The following is a 27,319-nucleotide window of genomic DNA, read 5'->3' as shown; positions in this document are numbered from 1 at the left end:
GGCATCTCTTGATTTCAGCCACATGGCCACAACCTCTGCCTTGCTTCTCTTCCGTCTGTGCCCGCCCCTCCTCTGTGTGTGGTACCCTCCCTTTCTCTGCCTCTTATAAGGATACATGTGATGGTATTTACAGCCCATCAAGATAATCCAAGATAATCTCCCACCTCAAAATCTTTAATTTAATCCCATTTTGCAAAGACTTTTTAAAAAATGGTAACATTTACAGGTTTCAGGGATTAGGACTGGATATCTTTGTGGCCATTTAAGTAAGTTTACACTTGTCTTGATAGTAATGAGGGCCATCGGAAGGTTTCACATGGCAGAGTGCCATGTTGAGATTTCTTTTCTAAAATGAATGTGGATTTCTCTCCTATGTCTGTGGGAAGTCCAACTCCCAGACCTAGATTTCCGAAAAGTCTCATAGATTTACAGTCTTTAGTCACTTCTTGCTCCCTATAGCCCTGGATTCACCATTTCATGTATGATCCCCTACACTCCAACTCAAATGTAGAATTAAATCTTTCTTCCTCGATCTTTACCGCCCACTCCTCCCCCAAAAAAGAAACTCACTCATCTAAAACACTGGTGTATGCTTATGACTTCACTGAAGGCTTGCAGTGCCAGAGGGAGTTTACATCATATGATGCAAACAATTTTAAAATAAAAATTAAATACCTTGTTCTTCTGTGGACTTGAGCCACTCCGGCCACCAGACATCTCTCACTGGCTACCCTCTTCTCAGACTGTAACCTCCTGCCACGTTCCAGCCCTGCTTCTCTCCACTCTCCCTTACCACCTTCCTTTTCCCTGCTATACCCCACCTCAAATTCCTGTAACTGCCAAGGCTGAGCAGTTAGGATATGTTTGACTCTGTCCAAGTGAACTACTATTTTTCTAACAAGGCTGACTCCCTTCCCAAGAGGATCTCTAAAACCAGCAGTTAAAATAAGAATTTTTCATTCCGCTGCATGTGTATGTGGAAGCATGTCATAGGTAAATACATTTAGAGGGATATTGTATATGTAAATGGACACACACGCTTACATGCCCCAAAGGTCACAGCTCAGTTCCAACTTGAAAGAAACATGTTTTAATATCATCACCACAACCTACCGACCCGTCTGGTTTGAGCTGTGGTTGGCAGCAGGTAATTAGCATTCACCAGGATGGCCAGGCCCAGTGCTCCATCATGGATCCCAACAGACATCTTCACAGCAAGAGGCTCAGCTTTGGTGTAATTACCTATGCCCTGCACATCAGTTGCCCTGGTGTGATGTCAGTCCCTCCACATTGTTTATTTTAATTAAAACAGAAATTGCAGGTCTCAGGTGCCTGTAATTACAACCTACGAACTAAATTGACTGAGGCCCCTAATTAACCTGAAACACGTCTACCTGACTGGAGGTGTAAGTTAGTACTTGACTGGTGCAAGGCACTGCATCAGCACGGAAAAGAAAACTGGAGAAGAGCTGGTAGAGACGAGGCTAGGGCATCTCTCATCCAAAAACAGCCATATGGCAGCCTGTAGCCTCTAAACCACATAGAGGATTCAGCTGCATTCCCAAATGTGCCTACCAGCATGGGACACATTCAATAAAAGTGCACTGACAACATCCAAAAATCAGCTAATAGGATACACCATATCAATAGAATAAAAAGCAAAAACTGAAAGATTATCCCAATAGATGCAGAAGAAAACATCGACAAAATCTGGTGCCCTTTCATGATAAAAACACTCAACAAACTAGGAGTAGAAGGGAATTTCCTCAACTTGATAAAGGACATCTATGAATAACACACAGCTAAGATCATACTCAATACTGAATGCTTTCTCCCTAAGATTAAAAACAAGGGAATGATTTCCACCTTCTCTACTTCTATTCAACATTGTCCTGGATGTTTCAGCCAGGGCAATAAGGGAAAAAAAGATAAATAAAGACTTCCAGATTGGAAAGAAAAAGTAAAGCTATCTCTATTATAAATGGTATCTTCTTATATAGAGAAAATCCTGAGCACTAAAAAGCTATTTATTAGAACTAATAAATGAGTTCAGCAAAGTTGCAGGATACAAGATCAACATACAAAAATCAATTATACTTCTATATACTTGCAATGAATTATCCAAAATAAAATTTAAAAAACAATTCTATTTACAACAACATCAAAACAAGTAAAATATATAGGAATAAATTTAACAAAAAACATGCAAAATGTGTACTCTGAACATTACCAAAGGAAATGAAAGAAGATCTGTAAAATTGGAAAAGCATTCCACGTTCATGGATTGGAAGACCTAATACTGTTAAGATGGAGATATTCCTCAAGTTGATCAATAGATTCAAAGCAATCTCTATCAGAATCTCAGCTGGCTTCATTGTAGAAATAGAAAAACTCAATCTAAAATTCATTTTAATTCCATGGTCCTCAGAATAGCCAAAACAAGTCTTGAAAAAGAACAAAACAAAGCTGGAGGACTCACAACTTCCCTATTTCAAAACTTACTGGAAAGCAATAGTAATCAAGGTGTAGGATATTGGCAAAGGATAGACATATAGACCAATGGGATAAAATTGAGAGTCCAGAAATAAACCCATGTGTCTATGGCCAGATGATTTTTGGCTGGGGTGCCAAAACCATCCAGTGGGGAAAAAAGAATCTTCCTAACAAAAGCTGATGAGGTAACTGCATAGCTACATGCAAGAGAGCAAAGGCGGACTGTTACCTCATATCATGTACAAAAACTAACACAAAATAAATCAAAAGATTAAATACAAAGGGCCGAAACTACAAAAATCATAGGAAACAAACATATTGGTCAATCTTCACAACTTTGGATTTGAGAATGGTATCTTAGAAATGATTCCAAAAGTGCAGACAGGAAAAAAGATACATACATTGAACTTCACCAAACTTAGAAACTTTTGTGCTTCAAAAGACACTACCACGAGAGTAGAAAGAGGACAGAGTGGTAAAATATTTGCAAATCATGCATCTGATAAGGTACTTGTACTAGAAAGTAAAAGAACACTTATAACCCAATAACAAAAAGACAAATAACCCAATTAAAAACTGGGCAAAGAATCTGCATAGGCCTTTCTCCAAGGAAGATATACAAATGGCCAATAAGCACATGAAAAGATGCTTAACAACATTAGTCATCAGAAAAATGCAAATCAAAACCACAATGAGACACCACTTCACACCTGCTGGGATAGCCTGGATATCAACAAAAGTTAGGAAACAACAAAATGTCAGGGTTGGAGTGGTGGAGAAATCAGAACTCTCATGCACTGCTCATGGAAATGTCAAATGATGCTATCACTTTGGAAAACAGCCTGAAAATTCCTCCAAATATTAAATATGGAATAACCCTATGACTCAGCATTTCCACCCCTAGATATATAACCAAGAGAAATAGACACATTACATATATGTCCATGCCAAAAGCTTTAGACAAATTTTATAGCATAATTATTCATAATAGTCAAATGGTAGAAACACCCCAAATATCATCGACTAATGATAGATCAACAAGCAGTAGAATATCCACTCAATATACTATTATTCAGCCATTAAAAATAAAATAAAATACAGACACATGCTACAACATGGATGGACTTTGAAAACATTACAGTAAGTGAAAGAAGCCAGTGGCAAAAGAGCATGATATGTTGGGTCATTCCACTTATATGTAATGGCTAGAATAGGCAAATATTAGAGAGAGGAAGTAGATCAGTGGTTCCTTAGGGCTAGAGGAGGTAGGGGGACAGGGAAGTGACAGCTAAATGGTGCAGGGTTCCTTGTTGAGGTGACGGAAATGTTCTAAAATTGACTGTGATGATGGCTGCATATATCTGTGAATTTGCTAAAAAATAAAATTGCATCTTACGGTATGTGAATTAGATCTCAATAAAGCTGTTTTTATAGGTATACCAAGTACCTACTATGTGCCAGGCTTGATACCAAGTGCTGAAAGAAAAGCCATTTCAAACTATCATTTTTAATTTCTCATTTTTTAAATTCATTAATTTTTAGAAAATTAGGAAAAACCATAGGAAGAGAATAGAAATCATCCATAATCATACCATCCAACGATAGCCACTTATTTCAATTTTCATGCATTTTCTCTGCCTTTTGCACACAGAGATCCTTTAATGCATTAGGTACCATTTCAAACATGTTAAAGGTACTTTTTTTTAAGCAGAACATTATTATGTTTCAATAGAACACTTCTGTACAACCAAAAAGGAAAACGTCACAGTAAAATATTGGTGAGAAAAGATGGTATTTCATTTGCAATGCATGACAAATGGTTAACATCCTTAGTCATAAATGATCTCTTAGAAACTAGTAATTTGATGAACTCTTACATGCTTTTCAACCAATTTAAGAAATAAAGAGTATTAATAAAATAAAACATCATCAACGTGGATAAACACACTGAGGAAATAATCAAAGATTTATCAAAGCCATATGAGAATGTTCACCACACCATCACCCTTAACTGCAAAGCAGAGGAGACACAAACGTAACAAAACTATCTCATAAAAGTTTTTTTTCTAACTTTCTAAGTGTAAAACAAAATCTTATCTTTCATTTTTTAAGATTTATTTATTTTAGAGAGCGTTCACACACAAGCAGGAGAGTCAGAGGGAGAAGAAGAGAGAAAATCCCAAGCAGACTCAGCATGGAGCCCAACCCAGGGCTTGATCTCTTGACCCTTGAGATCATAACCTGAACTGAAACTCAAAGTCAGATTCTCAAAGGACTGTGCCACGCAGGCTGCCCTATTCTTTTTACGATGTATTTATTTAATTTAGAGAGAGAGTATCCTTCATTTTTAATGTAAATTCTTTAGTAACAATAAGAGATTTTTGCAAGTTCATTATCTTCTTTTTAGAGAATGAAGACTGCATTTTTTAGAGCACTTTTAGGTTCACAGAAACCTTGAGCAGAATATTGTTTTTCTGTTTCAGCAAATTATATATGCAAGTCTTACAGCCATTTTTCTTTAGGTTTTTCTTTTTTTCACATTGATTTGAAAGATCTCTATGTCTGTTAAGGATAGTAAGCCTTTCTGCTATATTTACTGCAAGTATTTTTTCCAATTTGACATTTTTCTTTTACTGTTGCTTATAATTTTTTGAAGACATAGAAATTCTCTATTTAAGTGCCCAAATACATTGTTCTTATACTTTGGATTTTTTCCTTTGCTCTTGGGCTTAGAAGATCTTTTGCTACATTATTGTCATTCCAATGCAGGCAATCTTAACTGCTCTTAATACTATGTTAAGTAAAATCTGTGCATAGCATAACTATCCAAAGGGAAAACAACCTGCATTTTTAAAATTTAGCTCTTTAATTCATCTGTAACTTAATTTGGGAGATGATGTGAGCTAAAGTTCTAAACTGATTTCACTTCAACATTTATTGAAAAATCCATCTCTTTCAAATAATTCACACCACTTTTTGTATATTCTATCAAGTTCATAGGTAGTCTATCATGTAATTCAAAATGATCCCTTCCTTTTCATGTCATTGTATTTTAATTGTGGTATAATATATTGTTTTCACTAATATATATATGTAATATATAGAACATTTTAGTAAGATTTTCATTTTTGTTTTCTTGTAATTACATCTTAATGTAAGTTAGAATCAACTTTGAAAATCAAAATTCCAAACTATGTTAAATGTATGAATCAACATGAGACTAATATCTTTGCCATAAACACTCTTTTCAGCGAGGTCTATGATTGTCTATCCATACATTCCTTCTTTTTCATATCTCTTGAAGTTTGCGATTTGGATTTAATTTTTTCCTAATATTTTACAATGAAAAGTTTCAGTTATAAAAAAGCTGAGAGGGCAGCCTGGGTGGCTCAGCGGTTTAGTGCCACCTTCCGCCCAGGGCATGATCCTGGAGTCCCTGGATTGAGTCCCATGCTGGGCTCCCGGCATGGAGCCTGCTTCTCCCTCTGCCTGTGTTTCTGCTTCTCTCTCTCTCTCTCTCTCTCTCTCTCTCTCTCTCTCTTTCTGTCTCTCATGAATAAATAAATAAAAATCTTTTTAAGAAATAAATAAATGAAATAAATATTAAACAGTTGAGAGAATTTTATAGCGAGTACTTCTAGAGATTCTATCATCAACACTTTACTTGCTTTATCATGTATCTGTCTATCTATCCATCCAACCACCTTGATTTTTTTGATGCACTTCAAATTAAACTACATACATCAGTTGGCATCCCCCTCAATATCTCACAGTGCAAATAATTAACTAGAGTTTAATGTTTGTTTACAGGTCTTTTTCTTTGGTGTGAAATTTACATACAGTGAAAGCCACAAATCTGACTTAGGTACATTCCCAACTTCTGACAAATGCATATTCCTGTGTACCCAAACCTCTATCAAGATAGAACATCCCATCATCCCAGAAAATTCCCTCATGCTCCTTTCTTGTCAATGCCCATCCCCTACTCTCAGAGTCAATCATTATTCTGAGTTTTTCCCCACCATAAATTAGTTTTGCCTTTTTTAGAGCTACATGCAAATGAAATCATATGGTGTAGACTTGTGTGTATGGTTTCTTTCACATGACAAGACATTTTGAGACTCACCCACATCATTGCACGCATCAGTGATGGTTCCTTTTATTTGCCTCATAGTATTCCATTAAATGAAAATACCATAATTTGTTTACCCATTCTCCTATTGATGGACACCTGGGCTATTTTCAATTTTTGACTATTTTTTAAAGATTTTATTTATTTATTCATGAGAGACACAGAAAGAGAGGCAGAGACATAGGCAGAGAGAGAAGCAGGCTCCCTGCAGGGACCCCCGGATCATGACCTGAGCCAAAGTCAGAACTTCAACCACAGAGCCACCCAGATACCCCAGTTTTTGACTATTTTTAATGATGTCCTGCCAGAGACATTCTTATACAAACTTTTTTGTAGACATGTATTTTCAGTTTTCTTGGATGATTACCTGGGTATGCAATTGTTGGGTCACACGGTAAATAGATATGTATTTAGAATTTTGAAAAAAAAATGTTAGATTTTCCCACTCCCACCTACAATGTGTGAAAGGCCAGTTGCTCCACCTTCCTGATAACATTTGGGACTGTTTAACAAAACTAAAAGACAACCTACAGAATGGGAGAAGATATTTGCAAATGACATATCAGATAAGGGCTAGTATCCAAGATCTATAAAGAACTTACCAAACTCAACACCCAAGAAACAAACAATCCAATCATGAAATGGGCAGAAGACATGAACAGAAATTTCACCAAAGAAGACATACACATGGCCAAAATGCACATGAGAAAATGCTCCACATCACTTGCCATCAGGGAAATACAAATCAAGACCACAATGAGATACCACCTCACACCAGTGAGAATGGGGAAAATTAACAAGGCAGGAGACAACAAATGTTGGAGAGGATGTGGAGAAAGGGGAACCCTCTTGCTCTGTGAGTGGGAATGCAAATGGGTACAACCACTCTGGAAAACTGTGTGGAGGTTCCTCAAAGGGTTAAAAATAGACCTGCCCTATGACCCAGCAATTGCACTGCTGGGGATTTACCCCAAAGATACAAATGTAGTGAAACACCAGGGCACGTGCACCCTACTGTCCGTAGCAGCAATGTCCACAATAGCCAAACTGTGGAAGGAGCCTCGGTGTCCATCGAAAGATGAATGGATAAAGAAGATGTGGTCTATATATACAATGGAATATTAGCCATTAGAAACGATGAATACCCACCATTTGCTTCAATGTGGATGGAACTGGAGGGTATTATGTCAATCAGAGTAAGTCAATCAGAGAAGGACAATCATCATATTCCACTCCTATGTAGAATATAAGAAATAGTGAAAGCTATTATAAGGGAAAGGAGGGGAACTGAGTGGGGAAAATTAGAGAGGGAGACAAACCATGAGAGACTCCTAATTCTGGGAAACAAAGGGTTGTGGAAGGGGAGGTGGGTAAGGGGTTGGGGTAACTGAGTGATGGGCACTGAGGAGGACACTTGACAGAATGAGTACTGGGTGTTATACTATAGTTTGGCAAATCTAACTTAAATAAAAACACATTTACAACAAAAGAAAAACAAACATTTGGGATTATTGGCCTTTTTAATTTTAAACCTTCTAAAGGATGCATAAGGCTGTCATATTGTGGTTTTGATTTGAATCTCCCTAATGTCTAATGAGATATGTTCATTGGCCATATATTCATCTTCTTTTGTGAAATACATATCCAATGATATTGCCCATTTTAATTGTTTTTGTTTGTTTTTTACTGAATTACAAAAGTTCTTTCTATATCCTGGATACCAGTTCTTTGTAAAGTATCTGTTTTACTAATGTTTTCTCTCAGCTTGTGGATTACCTACATATTTTCTTAAAAGTATCTGCTTATAAGCAGAAATATTCACATTTTAACAAAGCCTAACTTACTGGTTTTTCTTTTCTAAGTCCTATAAGAACACTGCCTCTCTCTAAGTCCTGATGACATTTTCCTATGTTTTCTCCTGAAAGCTTTGTGGTTTTGTATAAAGTAGGAATTCATGTCTTTTTTTCCCCCTTATGAATAACTATTCCAATTTCATTAGTTGAAAGGCTGTCAAGAAAGGAAGGAAGGGACTTTCCTTTCTGCACTGAATTGCTTTGGTGACTCTGTCAAAAATTAGTTGGCCAAACCAATACAATACTATTATGCTAACGATACTGGAATTAACATTAAAAACTTAATAAGATTTTTAAGAACTTGTTGGCCAGTTGAGTTCATTTCTGAGCTTCATGTTCTTTTCCGTTGATTCATTTGTCAATCTTTATGCTGATACCACACTTCTGATGATCATAGCTTTAAAATGAGTCTTGAAGTCAGAGAGTATAAGTCCTCCAACCTTGCTTTTCTTTATCAAGGTTGCTTTTAAGAAGATGTGGTCTATATATACAATGGAATATTACTGAGCCATTAGAAACGATGAATACCCACCAATTGCTTCAACGTGGATGGAACTGGAGGGTATTATGCTGAGTGAAATAAGTCAATTGGATAAGGACAAACATTATATGGTCTCATTCATTCGGGGAATATAAAAAATTGTGAAAGGGAAAAAGGGGAAAGGAGAGAAAATGAGTGGGAAATATCAGTGAGGGTGACTGAATATGAGAGACTCCTAACTCTGGGAAACGAACAAGGAGTAGTGGAAAGGGAGGTGGGCGGGGGGATGGGGTGACTGGGTGACAGGCACTGAGGGGGGCACTTGACGGGATGAGCACTGGGTGTTATGCTATATGTTGGCACATCGAACTCCAATAAAAATATACAAAACAAAGAAAAATTGTTTTTGATATTCTGGGTGTTTTGCATTTCTAGATAAATATTAGAGTCAGTTTGTCAATTTCTGTGAAAGACCCTCTGGAATTTCTATTGTGATTATGTTGAATCTAGTGAGTAATTTGGGAAGAATTAATATCTAAACAACACTGAGCCTTCCTACCTATAAATACCCATTGATTTTGGTCCACTTTAATTACTCTCAGCAATGTTTCATGCTTTTCAGAGCAGAAGTCTTACACATATTCTGTTATATTTAATCATCAGTATATTTTTTTGGTTTGTTTTTGATGCACTGGCAAAGGAATCTTTAAACATCACTTTCCAAATATTTGGTGCTAGTATATAAATAATAAAATTGATCTTTGTATATTAACTTTGAATGCTATGAACTTGCTAAGTTCACTTACTAGTTCTGGTAGTTAAAAGGTAGATTTCTTAGGATTCTCCACATAAATAATCATAACATCTGAACACAAATACAATTTTACCTCTTTCTTTCCTATCTTTTTTTTTGGGGGGGGGGGGCTTTTTTCTTTTGGCCAAAAGAAAATGTTAGACAGCATAACGTTAGACAGAAATGGTGAGAAAGGACATCTTCACCTTATTCGCAATCTTAGTGAGAAAGTGTTCAGTATTTTACCAGGAAGTATAACAATTGCTGTAACTTTTTAATAAATAAATTTTATCAGATTGAGAAATTTTTCCTTTATTCTTAGTGTCCTGAGTTTTTATCATGAATAGATGTTCATTTTTATCAAATACTTTTTCTCCTTGATATATGTTTCTTCCTAATTCTGTAAATGTAGTGGATTACACTTTTGGATTTGCCAATGTTAAACCAACTTTGCATTTCCGGGATAAATCCTACTTGGTCATGATGTGTTATCCTTCTTGTATATTGCTGGATTTGTGTACTAATATTTTGTTAAGGATTTTTTTAGCCTATATTCATGCAGGATTTTAGTAATTCTGTTTCTTTTCTCTCTTTATATCTTTCTTCCTTTCTCTTTTTGTAATTTCTTTAAGATTGTGTATAATGACTTCTTAAATAAATATTATAAAATGAATTGTGAACTGTTTCCTCCTCCTCTAGTTTCCGAGAGAGTTTACATGAGATTAGTGTCATTTCTTCCTTAAATACTAAAAGAATTCACCAATAAAAATATGTAAGCCTGGAATTTTCTTCGAAGGAAGATTGTTTTTTTAACTCCTTTGACTCTGCATTATCATAAAGAATTTCGTATTTGTTTATATGTGTGTTTGGGGAAGGGGCTTATTTTAAGATCTGTTATTCATTCTTGTTCAGCCTTTTATCTAATAGAGTTCTGCTCTACTGGAATCTTCTCCGCCTTCCACTGCCTTATTTTCTGACATTCAAAACCAACAGAATACATTAAAATCTATAGTTTCCAGCAGACCCTGCTACCTGGTCTCTCTTTGTCTCAATCCTCATCTATACAACTGCCCCTGGGCTATCTGTTCTCCTCACAATCAGTGTAGTATGGCCCCAACTTTCTACCCTATCACTTTATAAAAAACACATTCTCCAAAAAAATATATTGAGGATGGTGAGAAAAGCAATACTCACAGACCTGAGAGATGGCCGGGCAATTTTTTAATTGCTGCAAATGCTATGTCTCTAAGCCAATGCAAAGAGAGGGACAAGGAGAGAGGGTATCCACTTTTATGGTAATGGGGCTGTGCTGTTTCTATATCTTCATTAAAGAGGTTAATTAGAAAGCAAGAGAGACTGTGCCAGGGGCAGCTGTAGCTAGCCAGATGCCATTTTAAACTGGAAGTGTTCCAGCTGATTTCTTCAAGAACCCATAATGCTTTGCTCTACAGACACACTGCTGGCTGGCACACAGTATACCTCCAGCCCACAGTGGGTCATTTGTCCCTTTCTTCGGCTGATGTTCTGCCCCAGTCATTGCCTGACTACATTCACCTGCCCTGACTGTTCCTTTGGGGGAACTGATCAATGTGATCATAATTCCAGCAAAAACCAGATAATCAGAAACATTCAGAAACAAAGATTCCCTTCAAGAGTCAGAATAGGGAGCACCTGGGTGGTTCAATTGATTAAGCATCTGCCTTCAGCCTAAGTCATGATCCCAGGGTCCTCGTTTTGAGCCCCACATGGGTTCCCTGCTTCGTAGGAAGCCAACTTCTCCCTCTCCCTCTGTCCCTCCCCACTGCTTGGGTGCTTTCACTCTCTCATATAAATAAAGAAAATATTAAAAAAAAAAGAGTCCGAATGGATTGACAACCATGGCCTCTGGGTTCCAAAGTTTTTCCCAAAGTTTTTCCCTGGTTACTCCAGAGTTTCCATAAGGTCCTGGAAATACCATCTGAAGGCCACTGGAAAGACCTGAAGATCCTGAAAAGTCCACTGAAGATCCTGCCAAGGCCATCTGAATCCAGTCAGTTCCCTCTGGTTCAGGTGCCTCAGTTACCATCAAATTAAAATTTGTGAGGTGTCTATGAAGGGAGGAGAACCATTTTCCTATAACTGCTACAAATAACATACACGTATCTGTGCACTTACTTGCTGACAAAGTGGCTTCAAAGGGTGATTTCAAAGATCAAAAAAGAGGATACTCCAAGAAGACCCAATCCTGAGGAGCCAGATGGAAGAGATGCACAGGGCAAGGGGTGCAGAAAGAGGCACACAGCTCTCATGCCCTTTCTTAACATGCCATCCTTCCAGCACTCCACATGTTCACCTACCTGGAAGCCCCGTGAATCCTATCCTTTTGGGTTTTTTGAAGGCTTCATTGCATAGGCATGATTGATTAAATCATTGGCCACTGGTGATTGAGTATGATACTCCAGCCCCTCTCCTTTCCCAGGAGGTCAGGAGGTGTAACTGAAAGTTCTAACCCCCAATCACATGGTTGGTTCCTGTGGCAACCAGCCCCCATCCTTAGGGGCTTTCCAAAAGTCACCTCATTAACAGAAACTCAGGTGTGGTTGAAAGGGGTTTGTTATAAATATCGAGACATTTTTATCATTCTTATCGCTTAGGAAATTCTAAGGGTTTTAGGAGCTCTGTGTCAGAAACTGGGATGAAGACCAAATATATATTTCTTATTATAAATCAGTGTCACACTCCCTTACCTCCTTTGCTGCCTCCTCTGGGTGAGTTTAACTCTTTGTGGTTGAAAAAAAAAAAAAAGGAGTGCAGGGTTGAATCCAAGCAAAAGTTGGCCATAAATGATCAGACCCCAAGCTAGTTTCCCAAAATCACCAAGGAGATGACTTCCACCTTCTTCAGGTCCGGGGGCAGTTTTGTTTGTTTTTTCCTGAATTGGTGATTTCAAGTAGGAAAAATAAGACAATAATGGGAATTCATGAGTACTCAATTTCCTTGCATAAAACCACACTAACAGGAGAAGCTAGTGACAGCAAGTTCACTATTATATCTTCAGTGCACAAAAGAAAGAATTACAGAGATGAACCATACACAAGAAACAGACTCAATGGTTCCCTTATTCATCCAAAACTTAAGCCACTCTCTACAAGTTCTCAATTCTTAACCTTGAAGCAAAGTTTCCTAAGTCTCACTTCTCTTGTGGTCACAACTTGTACTCAAAACTGTACAGTTTCTTACTCTTTACTAAGTCAACAACTCCATTCAGCTTATTGACCAAACCATGATCATCTTATTCACCAAATCATGTTCACCTACATCTTCTATCTCATTAACTCTAATTCTTCCAACTAAATGCAACATTAAAAGGACCAAAAAAAGGTCGTGCATGTGCTCTACAACTCCATCTTGGTCACAGCTGATCAGGACAGAAGTCAACATCTGACTCAAACCACCTACTTGAAAGCACCAATTCAGGACGATCATCCAACAGACACACTATACTCCAGCTGTGGTCGAGGTTTGGAGAATGAAAGCATGTAGCAATGTACTGTTGGACCTAGATTTCCAAGTGAATTCATAGGGACAGGTGATTAGAGGGGATGAGGGGCAAAACGCTTTCTCACAGGAACATTCTGAATCTGATGCTTACAGTCCAATGCCAGGCAGGAGATGAAAGACCAAAATGCCCAAATGGTTTAGTCTTTTGAAGAACAGCTAACCCAGCTAGTAGAGTTGCTAACATAAAAGCAAAGACAACATTTTCAGGAATGACATCCCTAGCTGACTCGCTGGATCTTTTTTAATTGTTTAAAATGGTGTACTATCAGAATAAAATATCAACCACGACAACTGGGTGGCTCAGTGGTTGAGCAACTGCTTTTGGCTCAGGGCCTGATCCCTGAGTCCTGAGACTGAGTCCCACATCGGGCTTCCTGCATGGAGCCTGCTTCTTCTTTTGCTTATGTCTCTGCCTCTCTCTCTCTCTGTGTCTCTCATGAATAAATAAATAAAATATTTTTAAAAAATAATAAAATATCAACCTTTTTTTAAAAATGGTGTGCAGAAAGAAAGGAAGGGACTATCTACTGCACTTGCAATTCCCAATATGGTAGCCACATGTGGCTACTAAGCATGTGAAATGTAGCTAACCCGAACTGGTATGTGCTCTAAGCGTAAAATACACATCAGATTACAAACAGTAGGAAAAAAGGAATGTAAAACATTTTACTAATAATGTCTCATATACATTATATGTTAAAATAGTCATATTTTATATTTATTAGGTTAAATAAAAATATTACTAAAATTAAATTCATCTCCTTTTTTAAACCTTGATAATACAACTACCAGAAATTACGTATGTGATTCACAGTATTTTTCTGTTGGACAGTTCTGCTCTAGACAATTAAAATACAGTGTAGTAGGAAAGTCTTAGGCATGTGTATTAGTTTGCTAGAGCTGTTTTGACAAAGTACTACAGTTTAGGTGGCTTGCACAACAAAAATTTACTTTCTCCCACAATTGTAGAGACTAGACATCTAAGATCAAGGTGTCAGCAGGGCTGGCTCCTTCTAAGGCTCGTTTTTTGGCTTGTAGGTAGTTGTCTTCTCCCTAAGTCCTTACATGGGCTTCCCTCTGTGTACATATGTGCCCTAATCTCCTCTTCTTATAAACACACCAATCATATTGGGTTAGGGTCACTCTAATGACCTCACTTTAACGTAATTACCTCTTTTTGGACCCTGTCTCCAAATACCGTCACATTCTGATGTAGTAGAGTGCTAAGACTTCAACATATGAATTTGAGGATGGGGACACAACTCAGCCTGTAACAGTATGACACTGTCCTGGGCTTGAAACCTGTGTTCAGCATTTACCAGCTATATGACATTCAAAGAATTTTCTCTTTCTTTACTGAATTCCTTACCATTAACACAGGGATAATTTCATTCATTTCACAAATATTCTTTTACTTTTCCCTATGCCATGAATACTGTGCTAGAAATATGAATACAGCAAAGCTTGAATACAACTTGAGTACACCAGACCCAAGGACTGATGAAGGGGGGGGAAAAGCTAAACACAATAACCTGTGATCATCCAGCAGTTGGAGGGCTGTGTGAGTACCAAGGAGGAGTCTAACCACTGGAGCATGAAAGGAAGTTCTCCTAGGGAGGGACATGATATTTAAAGTGAAATCTGTTATGAGATAACAGATAGATGGTCCAGTCCAGAGAGTTCAGGGCCAAGACAAAAAGCCTCTGTTTAGGAATTTGGGGCATTATCCCTGGAATAATAGGGAGCCACTGAATATTCTAAGTAGAAGAGTGACGCAGTTCAGCTTATGAGATCTTCCTAGGCAGAGAATGGATTGGAGAAGTAATATGTAAACAAGAGGCCACTGTAAAGAACCAGGTGCCTGGACTGCAGCAGAGGCAGAGGAATGGAGAAAACAGGATACCCTCAAGCACGTCTTTCAATACTTACTGAGAAACTTCCATTAAAACCCAGGGATTCTGCAGAGAACAGGATAGACACAATACCCACGTTCACAAGCTCACAATTTAAGGGGTCCACAAACAGCATCCAAATAAGCTCGCAAAAGCCACAAAAGAAATATAAAGCATGACATGTCCTTTTTAACAGGGCAACCCTACCAGAATTGGCATCAAGTTATGAGTGAGCTGAAAACTAAAATGTAGGAGTTAACTTTGCAGAAACAGGCAAGGAAATAGCATGTACCCTGGGGTTGAAGACACCATGGAGAATCATCAGAATAGAATAGTCAGTGTGGCTAGAAAACAGTATGATATTAAGCAGATAGAATCACTGGGAGCTGGGGGATGATTAAAATAAAGGAGAGGGAATAACTAAGGATGACAACAGATTTCCAGCTTGGGTGACCAGAAACTTGGCGGTGCCATGTCCTAGGAGAGAAGGCCCAGGAAAAGGAGGAGGATAGCAGGGGAAGGGAACAGGATGGGATGGCTTGAGGCCATGTTGACTGAAGTGTCTCAGTCAATGAGACATTGACTAGAGTCTAGTGACTAGAAGTTTGTAAAAATTAAATCTATGCTTGAAATCTGGCACATGGTATGTGTATTCAGTGAATGAAAGCAACAGGTATTGTCTTTTGTATTATGAATTATTAAATATAATAGTTCACATTTGGACTAAAACTCTAGTGGTTGTTTATCTTCCAAATCAGAGTCAAAACGGACACTATTAATGAGTACACTAGGCATCACAATTATACCAGGGCTGTCCCTGGACAAATGGGGATGTCTGGTCACTCTAAGCACAATCCAAGGGCTCTCAGGAAAGGGTGTCCCCAAGCCTGCAGAGAAACAACAAAGGCTGAGCAGCCCCAGGGACATGACTTGCCCACCACCTTCCCTGGGATCCAGCCAGGCTACAGAGAAGGACTCTTGCTTGTCTCCTGGGTCCAACTGCTGGCCCCACCTCCTCCTGCAGTGGTCACTTGGAAGTGGAGTTCCCCTTGCGTACCTAGCGAGGAGAAGATCCAAGTCCAGGTGTGCAGTGAGGGCAGGGAGGTAGGGATATGACCACATCCTGAGTAAGGAGGACAGAGGAAACACTCTGTTCTGTCCAGAGCCACACTGTTCAGCAGAGTAGGGACCAGAGTGACATATAGGTAGACATGTCTGCAGCATTTTGTGTGACCTTTTTAACTTTCCCTTTGGGCCAAGTGACAGCTATATAGGGCTTAAATGTGTATATATATATGTGTGTGTATGTGTATATGTATATATGTGTGTGTATATATATGTACATATGTGTGTATACATATATATGCCTGTGTGTGTATATATATAATTCTAAGCGCCTGTGCCCAGGCACTTTTGTCTAAAAAGAGACACACTATAAGCCCTAATAGACCATAACAAAACCCAAACCTTTAGTACTGTTTAAAATTCAACTTACTATTTCTACTGATTACCAAAACCTGCCCGTTTTGTGTTGTTTTTTTTTCCCCTCAAAAATAGGTATGGACAGAAAAATAAAACCAGCTTCAGTCTCAGTGCTCAGAAATAACCATGAAACTTCCAGTTTTCTATGCATATTTTTAAATAAATCAGAATCATACTGAATAATGTTTTTATTGTCCTTTTTTTTCTTTGCTTATCATTTTATCATGAGTATTTCCTCAAGTTATAAGGTAGCTCTCTCTAACATAAATTTTGAGGACACATTTTCCCATTTTTGTGCATGTACCAATACATATTTAACCAATCGACTCTCAAGATGTAAGTTGTTTCTAATTTCCCACTATTGCATATAATGTGATAATGAATAACTTTAAATATGTCTTTACTTACATCATTTACATCTCTGGTATTGCCTTAGCATAAATTCTGAGAAGCGGAGTTAATTGGTCAGAGGATATGTACCTAGGATTTTTTTCTATCTATCGACAATTCAGGAGGTTTAGACTCCTACTATGAGCATAAAATTTTACTTTTTTTCCACATCCTGTGAGAACTCGATATTACATTGGGATTTGTTTGTATTTGTCTATTTTTTAAAGATTGTATTTATTTATTTGAAAGAGAGAGAGCGAGCAAGAGAGAGCACAAGAGAGAGGAGGGGCAGAGGGAGAAGCCAGCTCCATCCCAGGACCCGATGTGGGGCTCCATCCCAGGACCCGATGTGGGGCTCCATCCCAAGACCTTGGAATCATGACCTGAGCCAAAGGTAGATGCATAACTGACTGACCCACCCAGATACCCCCATATTTGTCAATTTAATGGATGAAAATGATACCTTTTATTTCATTTGGATTATTTCACTATTTCAATAATTTTAATTAATTTAATTTCAATAATTTAAATATGCCCCCTCTTCAAAGAAAACAAATAGGGAAGGTAGCATCCTGCTGGTTCTCTGGGGTTTTGATTCTTTGTAACCAACCTGGGGCTACAGCTCCAGTCTTCCTACGGCATCTCAACAGGCTTACACTCACGTTCATATACGTAACCCTTTCAAACTGACGAGTCTGTGTCAGTTTCCAAGGCTGCCACAACAACTTCCCACAAGTGTAGTGGCTTACAACAGAGGTTGATTCCCTCCTGGTTCTGGAGGCCAGAAGTCTAGCATCAGGTGCTGGCAGGGCCGTGCTCCCTGCAGAGGCTCCAGCAAAGAATCCTTCCTTGCTTCTTCAGCTTCTGGTGGCTGCTGCCCTCTCTTAGCCTGTGGCAACATCCCTCCAGTTGCTGCTTCGTATTCACATGGCTGTCTTCCTGTGTCTCTGTGTGTCTTCTCCTCCTTTGCTGTCTTACAAGACCTCTGTCACTGGCTTTGTGACCTATCCAAATCCAGGATGATCTCACCCCAAAAATCCCGGCCTTAATTACATCTGAAAAGATCCTATTTCCAGGGGCAGCCCAGGTGGCTCAGTGGTTTAGCGCTGCCTTCAGCCCAGAGCCTGATCCCAGAGCCTGATCCTGGAGACCCGGGATCGAGTCCCACGTCAGGCTCCTTGCATGGAGCCTGCTTCATCCTCTGCCTGTGTCTCTGCCTCTCTCTCTCTCTCTCTCTCTCTCTCTCGTGTGTGTGTGTGTGTGTGTGTGTCTGTCTGTCTGTCTGTCTCTCATGAATAAATAAATAAAATCTTTTAAAAAAAAAGACCCTATTTCCAAAGAAGGCTATATTCGAGACTCTGGGGATTAGGGCTTGCAACATAGTTTGGGGGGACATGCTATTCAACCCACCGCAGTCCCGAGCAGGGCCCTCACTCAAAATATCCTTTGAGGTTCCCCATAGGATCCATTTAGAAGAACAGTGAATGCCCTGTCCCTGCCAAACTCAGAGCGAGAAACCAAGGAGAAATGGCTATCATCAAAGAAGAGAATTGTGTCTTGTTTCTATAACCCCAAACGAAGAGTTACCCTTATTTTTTTTCATTTTCAACCAATGTTTATTGCTCTGAATTGGGCTACCTGCCAACCGGGGTGAGCCAGGACTCAAAGGGAGTGCCAACATGAAGCACCTATTACCAGAAACCTCAAATTCCAGATGGCCAGAGAAACAAAACTAAGCTGATTCCAGTATAAGACAATCACATGAGCAGTGAGAAATCTAAGCCAGTGCTTCCTGGGGAGGAGAAAGGAGTGTTTTCAGTTCTGACCGAGAGAATCCAGAAAGTAGGAGGCATTTAACCTGGGCCACCAGGATCCGGAGGGAAGGCATTCCAGCAGAGGGAAGAGAGTGTTCAGGCATGATCTCAGACATGTACGCAGGATATTTATTGACCAAGAGGTCCTCCTGGTATACCCAGACATCTGGTATACCTAGATTTGAGGGAAGCAGCAAAGCCAGACCCACAGTAACCGAATTATGAGGTTTTAGTTAAGAAAAAAATATAAAACTATTAGTAACACAGAATGAGGCACAATGCTGACCTGTACTAGCCCCTAAAGCAAGCCAGATACCAAAGGGTATTGCATGACTTCATTTATGTGAAGTTCCAGAACTGTCCAGATCTCTTGTGATGGAAAGCAGATTAATGGTTACCTGGAGCAGCATCATGCAAGGAGGTTGACATAGGGGAAAGAGGGAAAGGTCAGGGGTGATGGAAATGTTCTATATCTTTCTTTTAAAGATTTTATTTATTTATTTGAGAGAGAGAGAGCAAGAGCAGGGAGAGGGGTGGAGGGAGAAGGAGAAGCAGGCTCCCTGCTGAGCAGGGAGCCCAACACAGGGCTTGATCCCAGGACCCTGCAATCATGACCTGAGATGAAGGCAGACACCCAACCGACTGAGCCCCCCAGGTGCCCAGAAATGTTGTATATCCTGATGGCTACCCGGGTACATATATATATTCATTAAGACTCACAAACTATGCCTTTGGGTATATGTATTTCATTATATATGAATTATACCTCAATGAGGCTTATTTTTTAAATAAATACGTAAGAATTTAGGTACAAAGGGAATATTCTTTTAGAATGAGAAATAACTAATTTCAAGTTTTAAAAGCTGACAAATACCCCAAGCATGGCAATATCCAGAAAAATAGCCATATTGTGCCTTAACTGATGGCTTGATGTATGTCTGTAATGCTTTTCTCCCTATGTACTTTGACTTCATTCTCTTTGTCTCTGCGCTTGTCAATATCATGATTTTTTAAAATATCGATGATGGATCAAATTTCATTTTCTTTTGTTGGGCATTTAGAAAATGCCCCCCCCACCAGTTTCATCACCTTTTGTCAATGCCATCTATATTTTTAGGATTATTAGAATGTTTGGCCAAGTCTTTATTACGTTTTCTCGCACTTGGGCTCTGAGACGTGTGAGAATTTCCCACAGACGAGCTTCTGGCTCTGGACATTTCTAGCTGGTTTCTCCCCCATACTTGGGGCACCACAGGACACGTTCATGCCATGACGCAGCCGCTGGCCCCAAACCTTCATGTCACAACATGTCACGTGTCACATGTGAGTCGGCACAATCTGTGGTACGAGTTTCCCTGGAGGCGATTTCTACACCGCGATGACTAGGGATTACTTAACAATGCATGGAAGCAACTGCAAGTCACATAACTATAAACCCAAACTCCATGTATCCCCCGCTCAACCCGCTCTCAGCAGAGTCCCTGGAGCCACTCCAACAGTAAGAGGAGATGGAGGGATAGTACAGAAGCCAAAGGAAACAGTCAGTGGCTTTAACCTATCTCTGTTAAAAATATCTTACTTTTGCAAATTTGGCGGCAACCCATGAACATGGGTCCCCTAGCAAGAGCCTGAGCTGGAACTTCATAGGTGTGCAGTGAAGCTGCCTCTGGGAAGGGGATGTAGTCTAGATAATTTGGGAAGAGTGGCTGGGACCAGACTGCAGAGGGCTTTGAAAGTCAGATGATGGGGCTTCGTCTTTAGCTCCCGTGCAGAGGAGAGCTGCAAAGGCTCTTCCTTTTATAAAAAGAACAGCATGACTTTGCTTTAGAGGGATAACTCTGGCAGTGGTAGAAAGCATTGGGCAGGGGTTTGGGGCTTACTTTTAGTTTCTCCTTTGACTTAAGACATTTCTTATGGAATCCCCTACCCTCCAAAAACAAAAAAAAAAAAACAGATTTAACCTGTTTATTCAAGGGCCTTTACATTGAGAAAGGTAAAAGATATTGAAAATCATTTTGCAAAAAGACCCCACCTTGGGGGCACCTAGGTGACTCGGTTGGGCGTCCACCTCTGGCTCAGGTCATGATCCCAGGGTCTCAGGATCAAGCCCTACGTCAGGCTCCTTGCTCAGTGGAGAGTCTGTTTCTCCCTCTTCTCCTGCTTATGCTCTCACACTCTCTCTTTCAAATAAATAAATAAAATCATTAAAGAAAAAAGAAAAGAAAAAAGACTCTACCTAATTCCAGCACACAAGCATAATGAAGTCAAGAGAGTGCTTATGAGTACAGACTATGAAATAAAATTGTCCGTTTCAAAATTTGGCCTCAGCACTTTCTACTTCTGTGATCTTAAGCACATTGCATGAGCCCCAGAACCCTCAGATGCCTCATCTGTTAAATAAGAAAAATAGTAGAACCCGTGTGTAGAGTCGCTGCAAGAATGAAGTGAGCTAATGCACTCTGAGCGCACAGCACCATCTCCCACACCTGAGTGTTAGCCGTAGTTACTATTTCTTGACTGGAACCTTCCCCAAGAAGATGTTTTGGGGGATTTCTTCCCACCCTTGCAGGGTCTCTGTCGTAGTCCCTTATCGCCACATCAGTCATCACAATATGCAGAACCAGGCCAGGCATTCCACTTGATGCAGCAAGTTGAATGCACCACAGCCCATTTCCTGAGTGGAGGATACTGGGGGAGCTGTGAGGTGCCAGCGAGGTGAGTCACCACTCAAAATGGACAGAGAGAGAACGAGAAGCCAAGACAAACTGTGTTAGTCAGGGCTCGCTGGGTTTCAAAAGACGAAAGCCCAACTCCACAAATTTAAGAACAAAGAGACAATATTGGTTCCCACTACCTAAGAGATATGAGAAAGCTGGACTGCAGGCACGTCTGCATCCAGGGGCTCAGAAACCATTGTTCCCGGTGAAATTATCTCCCTTGTTTTCTTCTCTGGCTGTCTTGCTGCATAGGCAGATAGGAATGTCTCCCCAAACTGCAGGCTTATATCATGCCTACTTAGCAACCTGAGAGGAGCAAGGCTGTGCCCATGTATCAAAAGTGAGGGAAGAGCTGGTTAGCTGAGTCACATGCCAGAGATCATAGGACCCTGTCCCTGGCAAAGCCACCAGACCCCCAAGGAGGCAGGATGGCTGATATTCTCAAGAAGGGAAGGAAAGAATGCAAAACAGAGATGATAGATGCCAGTTCAAGGGTTATCAGGGTGAAAGCCCACCGTCGGATCTTCAATAACACCCCTATACCACAATTCCCATTGCAAGGCTCATTTCCCATTCCAAGATGCAGGTTTCCAACCGTGGGAGTCTATCACCCACCCAGGCTCCCAGGCAGGCTGCCACCTGCTTTCTACCAGAGGCGACCTGGCTCCAAGGCCTGGGCTGTGGCTATGGGCATCGAGTCAGGCACTGAGTATCCCTGGGCCGGGGAGGTGGCTGAGTCAAAGGGCCTCAGGCCTCCGCGCAGGCTGCTCAGCCCTGCTGCTTTCAGCGGGGCGGTATTGTAAAATCCGGAGGCAGCGCAGGGCTGCTGTGAGCATCCACTAATTGGAGATGGTGAAACATTCAGGGGAGATTCAGGTGCCAAATGCCTCTCCCTAGAGGTGCGTTAAAAGTCCTGAGCAACCGCAGTAGCAGGCATCCCTGGGGAAAGTCCCAGCAGAGGTCACAGGGGATGGGCTCTCACTCCCAGAAGGGTGGGGGTGCACCCACACCAGGCTCTGCCTCCACCACTTCCTGCCCATAGGATCTTAAGCAACTCTCTTTACCTCTCTGACCTCTTGTCTCCTTTTTCATAAAATAGAAGTTGCATATTTTACCTGGAATAGTAAGATAATAACTATAGATTCAGTGGACTTTTTTTTTCTTAAGTCTATTTTGGTAAATTATATTTTTCTTTAAAGTCCCTCCCCCCAAAAAGATTTCCGATATTTTAGTATACACTGACTCACATATTCTTTGGTTATTTGGAATGCCTATCTGCTGTATATGAAATCAGGCTCTCTTTCCTTTCTTGCTTTTGAGGAGCATCTACTTGTGATGTGCTGATCCTCCCCAATGTTATCTGTGTATATTACTAATTTTTGCTCTTATGTTACTTGCTTCTTCTGCTACTAAACCTTTTTGGGGTTTAAACTATTATTTTTTCCTATCTTCTTAAGCTCATTATAAGCATTCAAAGCCATAAATATCACTCCAAGTACTGCTTAGGTACATTCTACAAGTTTTAATACATAGCATTTTCATTACTCTCCAGTTATAAATCTTAACTATATTACATACTTTATGATTTCTCATTTGAGCCATGTGCTACTTAGAAATGGCTTTCTCAATTTCAAAACTATATGCACTTTTTTTTAAAGCTACCTTACTCATATTTACAGAGCAGAATGCCTGGTGTATACTCAGTGATCGAAGATTACTGGAAGACAAAATAAAAGAAGGGGAAGGAGGGAAAGAAAAAAGGAGAGGAGGCTGGAGGGAAGGATGGAGAGAGGTAGGTCATAGAGGAATCTTAGCTGGTTTGAGCCAAAATTTAGCAGTTCTGCTGTTGGGGTGAACATCGCAATGCTCAGATGTAAGCAGAGACCAGCCCACACCCCCAGTCCCCACCTCAAACATCTCAGAGAAATTTCTGGAATATCTGAGTCTTAGACACAGATGTGTGTCTTCTGCGGCTCCTTCTCCTCGTGTGCCAGCCAGGCGCCCACCCCAGCTGGAAGAAGACAGAGCAGCCCGAAATCTGCCAGCAGTCCCTTGGGTGCGCCCTGGGAGGCAGCAGCAGGAGACAGAGTAAAGGAATAGCCTGGAAGACTGGAGCAGTCTGGGAAGATGTCCGCAGGTCAGGGAAATGGGCAAGTTCCCTGCTGGCCGTGGAGCTGACTGCCTTCCTTCTGTGTCTCTTTCAAATAGCTTTGCCATCCCTCGAGAAGGTTCAACAGCCATGGAACCAAACACGCTGTCTTCAACCATCGCTCCCTGACAGTGGAATGGCAGTGGCAGCCAGTCATCAGTCAGGCTGGTCACACACAGAGCCCCACCCTAGGTCATGCTCTCTCCACGTGACCTTTCTTTGGTGCTCCCAACGACCTTGAACTGGGGGCTGCTTGACCACCCATCTGATCTCAGACCCATTCCCTGCCCTTCCTCTGCTCTGCTGTGCTCTGGGATCTGCCTTCCCCAGCGCCCCGTGTCCCCTGGCTTCCTGGTAGTTTGGCCAATGGGAAGCACTAGAGGAAGGGGGGAGGTGGGCACTAGAGTAAGTCCCTCCCTTCTTTCTGCTCCCTGGGGCATCTCTGGCAGTGATTACATCTCCGCCCAGGCACCCCCTCCTTCTGGGCATAAACTACTGTGGTTTTAGCTTCTGCTGATGGTCCTAACTCCAGGGATATAATACTGACTCCCTCTTCCTTTGTACCTCAGGCCCTAAGGGTGGCAGCAGCTTCCTGCTCTTGCTTACACACCTGGGGTGCCCCTCCACCTCCCCAGTCACCCATGTAACTAATTCCCCGTATTAAATTCCCTCTGTTAAAAAAAAAAAATTCCCTCTGTTGGGAAGACCTAAAGCAATTCCCATCTCTCGGCTGGAAACTGACTAATGCAAATCCATTTTACCGACGAAGCCCGAAGTGGGGTTCAGAGAAGTTAAGGAAGAAGATATGAGGATGTCAGTAAAGAAAATAGCAGCACAGAGCTTGGGGCCAGGTGTTGCTTCCCTCAGTGGCTCGCTCTGACATCTGAGCTGTCTCCCCGTTGGCAAACGTGATGATGGAGAATGGAGGATGTTGACACCGAGTATGTGGAACTGTTACGAAGATGAAATCAGCTATTATCTCTAAAATTTCAGCTAAGCAGAATGACAGGGCACATGGTTACACAACCAAGTGGCAGAAATGGGATCTGGATTTCCTATCCAGCGCTCACTCCCCCGTCCCAAGTAGTTTGAATCAAGTTGTTCCTGGGATGGATTCCCATCCTGACTTCGCCCCAAAGATTTTCCCAGAGGTCCTCCCTCTCCACCATCACCCCCCACATAGAGATGACCTCCCACTTCCCAAGGGATAACCGCAAGTGGCTCTCAAGCTGCTTTTTCCCACCCAGTTCTCCCAGGGGCCAGACCCCAGGCCCCAGCTGCAGAATGTAATACAGCGTCTCTGACCTCTGGCAGCCGGGAGGGCTGGTGGAGACCCCAACACATGGTCTTAGGTCGCCCTGCCCAGGAGCCTCGTTATTAAGTGAGCTCTGCTGGCAATCCTCCCAGTCTGGAAACAATGATCCTCACTCCCAACCTCGAGGAGCCAGGTCTCCGGTTCCCCTGTTGGGACTGGCCTGGCCACTCACCAGTGAGGGAGAGACTGCAGCCTGGGACCGTGGAGCCTCAAGCACTGCCCTGGCTTCCCTAGGATCAGATGCCTCAGGCCCAGGGACTCTGAGCATGGTGTGTAATGAAAGCTGACCTCCACTTCCTTCCTCTGGGAAAAATCCTTCTCCACCCATCCATGCTGAAGCCTCTGCCATCCACTCACCAGCTTCAGTATTGAATCTCTGGGACCCACCAGAGACTTGGACTCAGGAAAGGTAGATCCTAGAGCATAGTCAGCCCTCTATAGCCAGGAGATCCCAGAGGACATCCTGGAGTAGCTGCCCCCTCAAAAGAACCCCATCTGGAGCCTCCCAAATGGTTTGCTCCCATGGGCAGGTCCAGGTTCCAAAAGCAGTTTATGCATTTGATGACTGATGTGATCATTCATTCATCAAAACTGTTATGAGTTCCAACAGCACATGCCCTGTAACAGAAGAAATGCTGCCCTGTGTTCTGCAGGGGGCTACACATGCAGAAAAACGCGGAAGACTCAAACCCAGCCCTTTATGAGCTGGGTAGTTTTCACTGTTTTGTTACTTTTTAATATTATTCTAAAAATCACACCCTCTTACCATAACACAGGCATACGATTAGAAATCTAATAATCTTCCTTATCTTTCAGAGGAATCTCTATGTCAATAACCTGGTATAGTCACTTCCTTCTTACTATATTTATAAAACATATTCAGTGTTTGAGCTTGGGGAAATGGATTGTTTCATTTTGTTTTCTGCTTCTGTTTTTACAAAAGAAAGAAAATGGGATCCCATTATATAAATGACAAATGGCTTTTCTCAGCCAACAGATCATACATTGCACTCATATCTGACTCTTTCCAATAGCTGTGTCCTATGCAGTATCACAACATACTCGACCACTGCCCTATTTATAAGTGGGAAATACACTTCCACAGTGTCAGCTACCGACACTTGGGGGTTTGTATGCTATCGCAGTTAGTGTTATTCAAGCTCTCCAAGTATGGTGACCAGACCAACCAGCAGCAGCAGAAGCACCTAGAAAACTGTTAGAAGTGCAAAATTTGGACTCAAAGAACTCTGGCAGTGTGGGGTAGGGAGGTGTCCCAGCAATTCATGTTTTAACAAGCCCTGCAGGTAATTCTGACGCATGTTCCAGTCGGAGACCCACCACCTGCAAGGACCATGCCCATTTGTTTGTCCTCCACAAACAATTGCAGCAATCCCCAAAGTGTTTTCTCTGAGTGTAAGAAGCCAAGAAGTTTCTAGATATGCAAAGTTAGATGAAGTATTCAAGCAAGTTACCCGACTGCCCAGTAACTGGTTAACTCATTCCTTCACTTTTCCGGTATGTATTGGACTCATAGAGACATAAAGTAAACATATGCCCCCATCTAATATATTCAGAAAAACAGGACCAGCAAATTTTCCCTGAATGGCCGGCATACCTGATGTGGTTCTTCCTTAGTGCAAAGAGATTGCAGTCAATGAGTTCTGTCTGCAAAAGAGCAACCATCTGAAATGTGTAGACATGGAAGTAACAGCAGTGTCCAAAGTCCCACCACTCATCAGCACCTCTGAGGCTTAGATTTTGTGGGCATACTAAACCTACCTGCCAGGCTGTTGGTCCAAACCGTACTCTGTGGCTCCTCGAGTCAAGATTATCCTTCAGCTTAGCATCCAACACATCTCCTTGACAGTCGAGAGAATGAAAAAAGGAGAGGCATTAGCAAGTTATCTCGTGAGAATGCCACTTTCCTATGCTGCCTTCATCTCAAGAATGAGAACTGCTATGTTCTGAATGAGGCCCCTAGGAGGCAAGGTTGGGTGGGGATGAGGATGGTGTGAGGGGGACAAGCCACTTGAGTGGTCCTCAGTCTCCATTCAGGAGCTATGAGTGAAAGGTGTATAGGTTGGGGCCTATAAGTTTGAAAGGTTCAAACTTTCAACTGCATCAGAATCCCCTGGGGGCACCACAGGAGAGGTTTCAGATTAAGGAAATCCAGGGTGGTACCTGAGAGTTTGCACTGCTAACATGTTCCCAGGGGATGCTGGTGCTGCTGGCCCAGGGTCCACACTTTGAGGACCATTGGGTTACAGC

At 41.2% G+C, this 27,319-nt stretch overlaps 1 long non-coding RNA gene across 1 annotated transcript in view; it reads right to left on the bottom strand.

Annotated features, from left to right (window-relative positions):
- LOC129495478 (uncharacterized) overlaps positions 1–26,906 on the bottom strand; it is a 70,016-nt gene extending 43,110 nt beyond the window's left edge. Inside the window, exon 1 of the long non-coding RNA XR_008661532.1 lies at positions 26,831–26,906. This is a non-coding gene — a long non-coding RNA (uncharacterized LOC129495478). The remainder of the gene's footprint in view (positions 1–26,830) is intronic.
- Positions 26,907–27,319: the final 413 nt, after the last annotated feature.

Source organism: Nyctereutes procyonoides, unplaced genomic scaffold (assembly GCF_905146905.1).
Source record: "Nyctereutes procyonoides isolate TBG_1078 unplaced genomic scaffold, NYPRO_anot_genome, whole genome shotgun sequence".
In the NCBI taxonomy this organism is placed as follows: Eukaryota; Metazoa; Chordata; class Mammalia; order Carnivora; family Canidae; genus Nyctereutes; species Nyctereutes procyonoides.
This window is presented reverse-complemented; position numbering and strand designations above follow the sequence as displayed.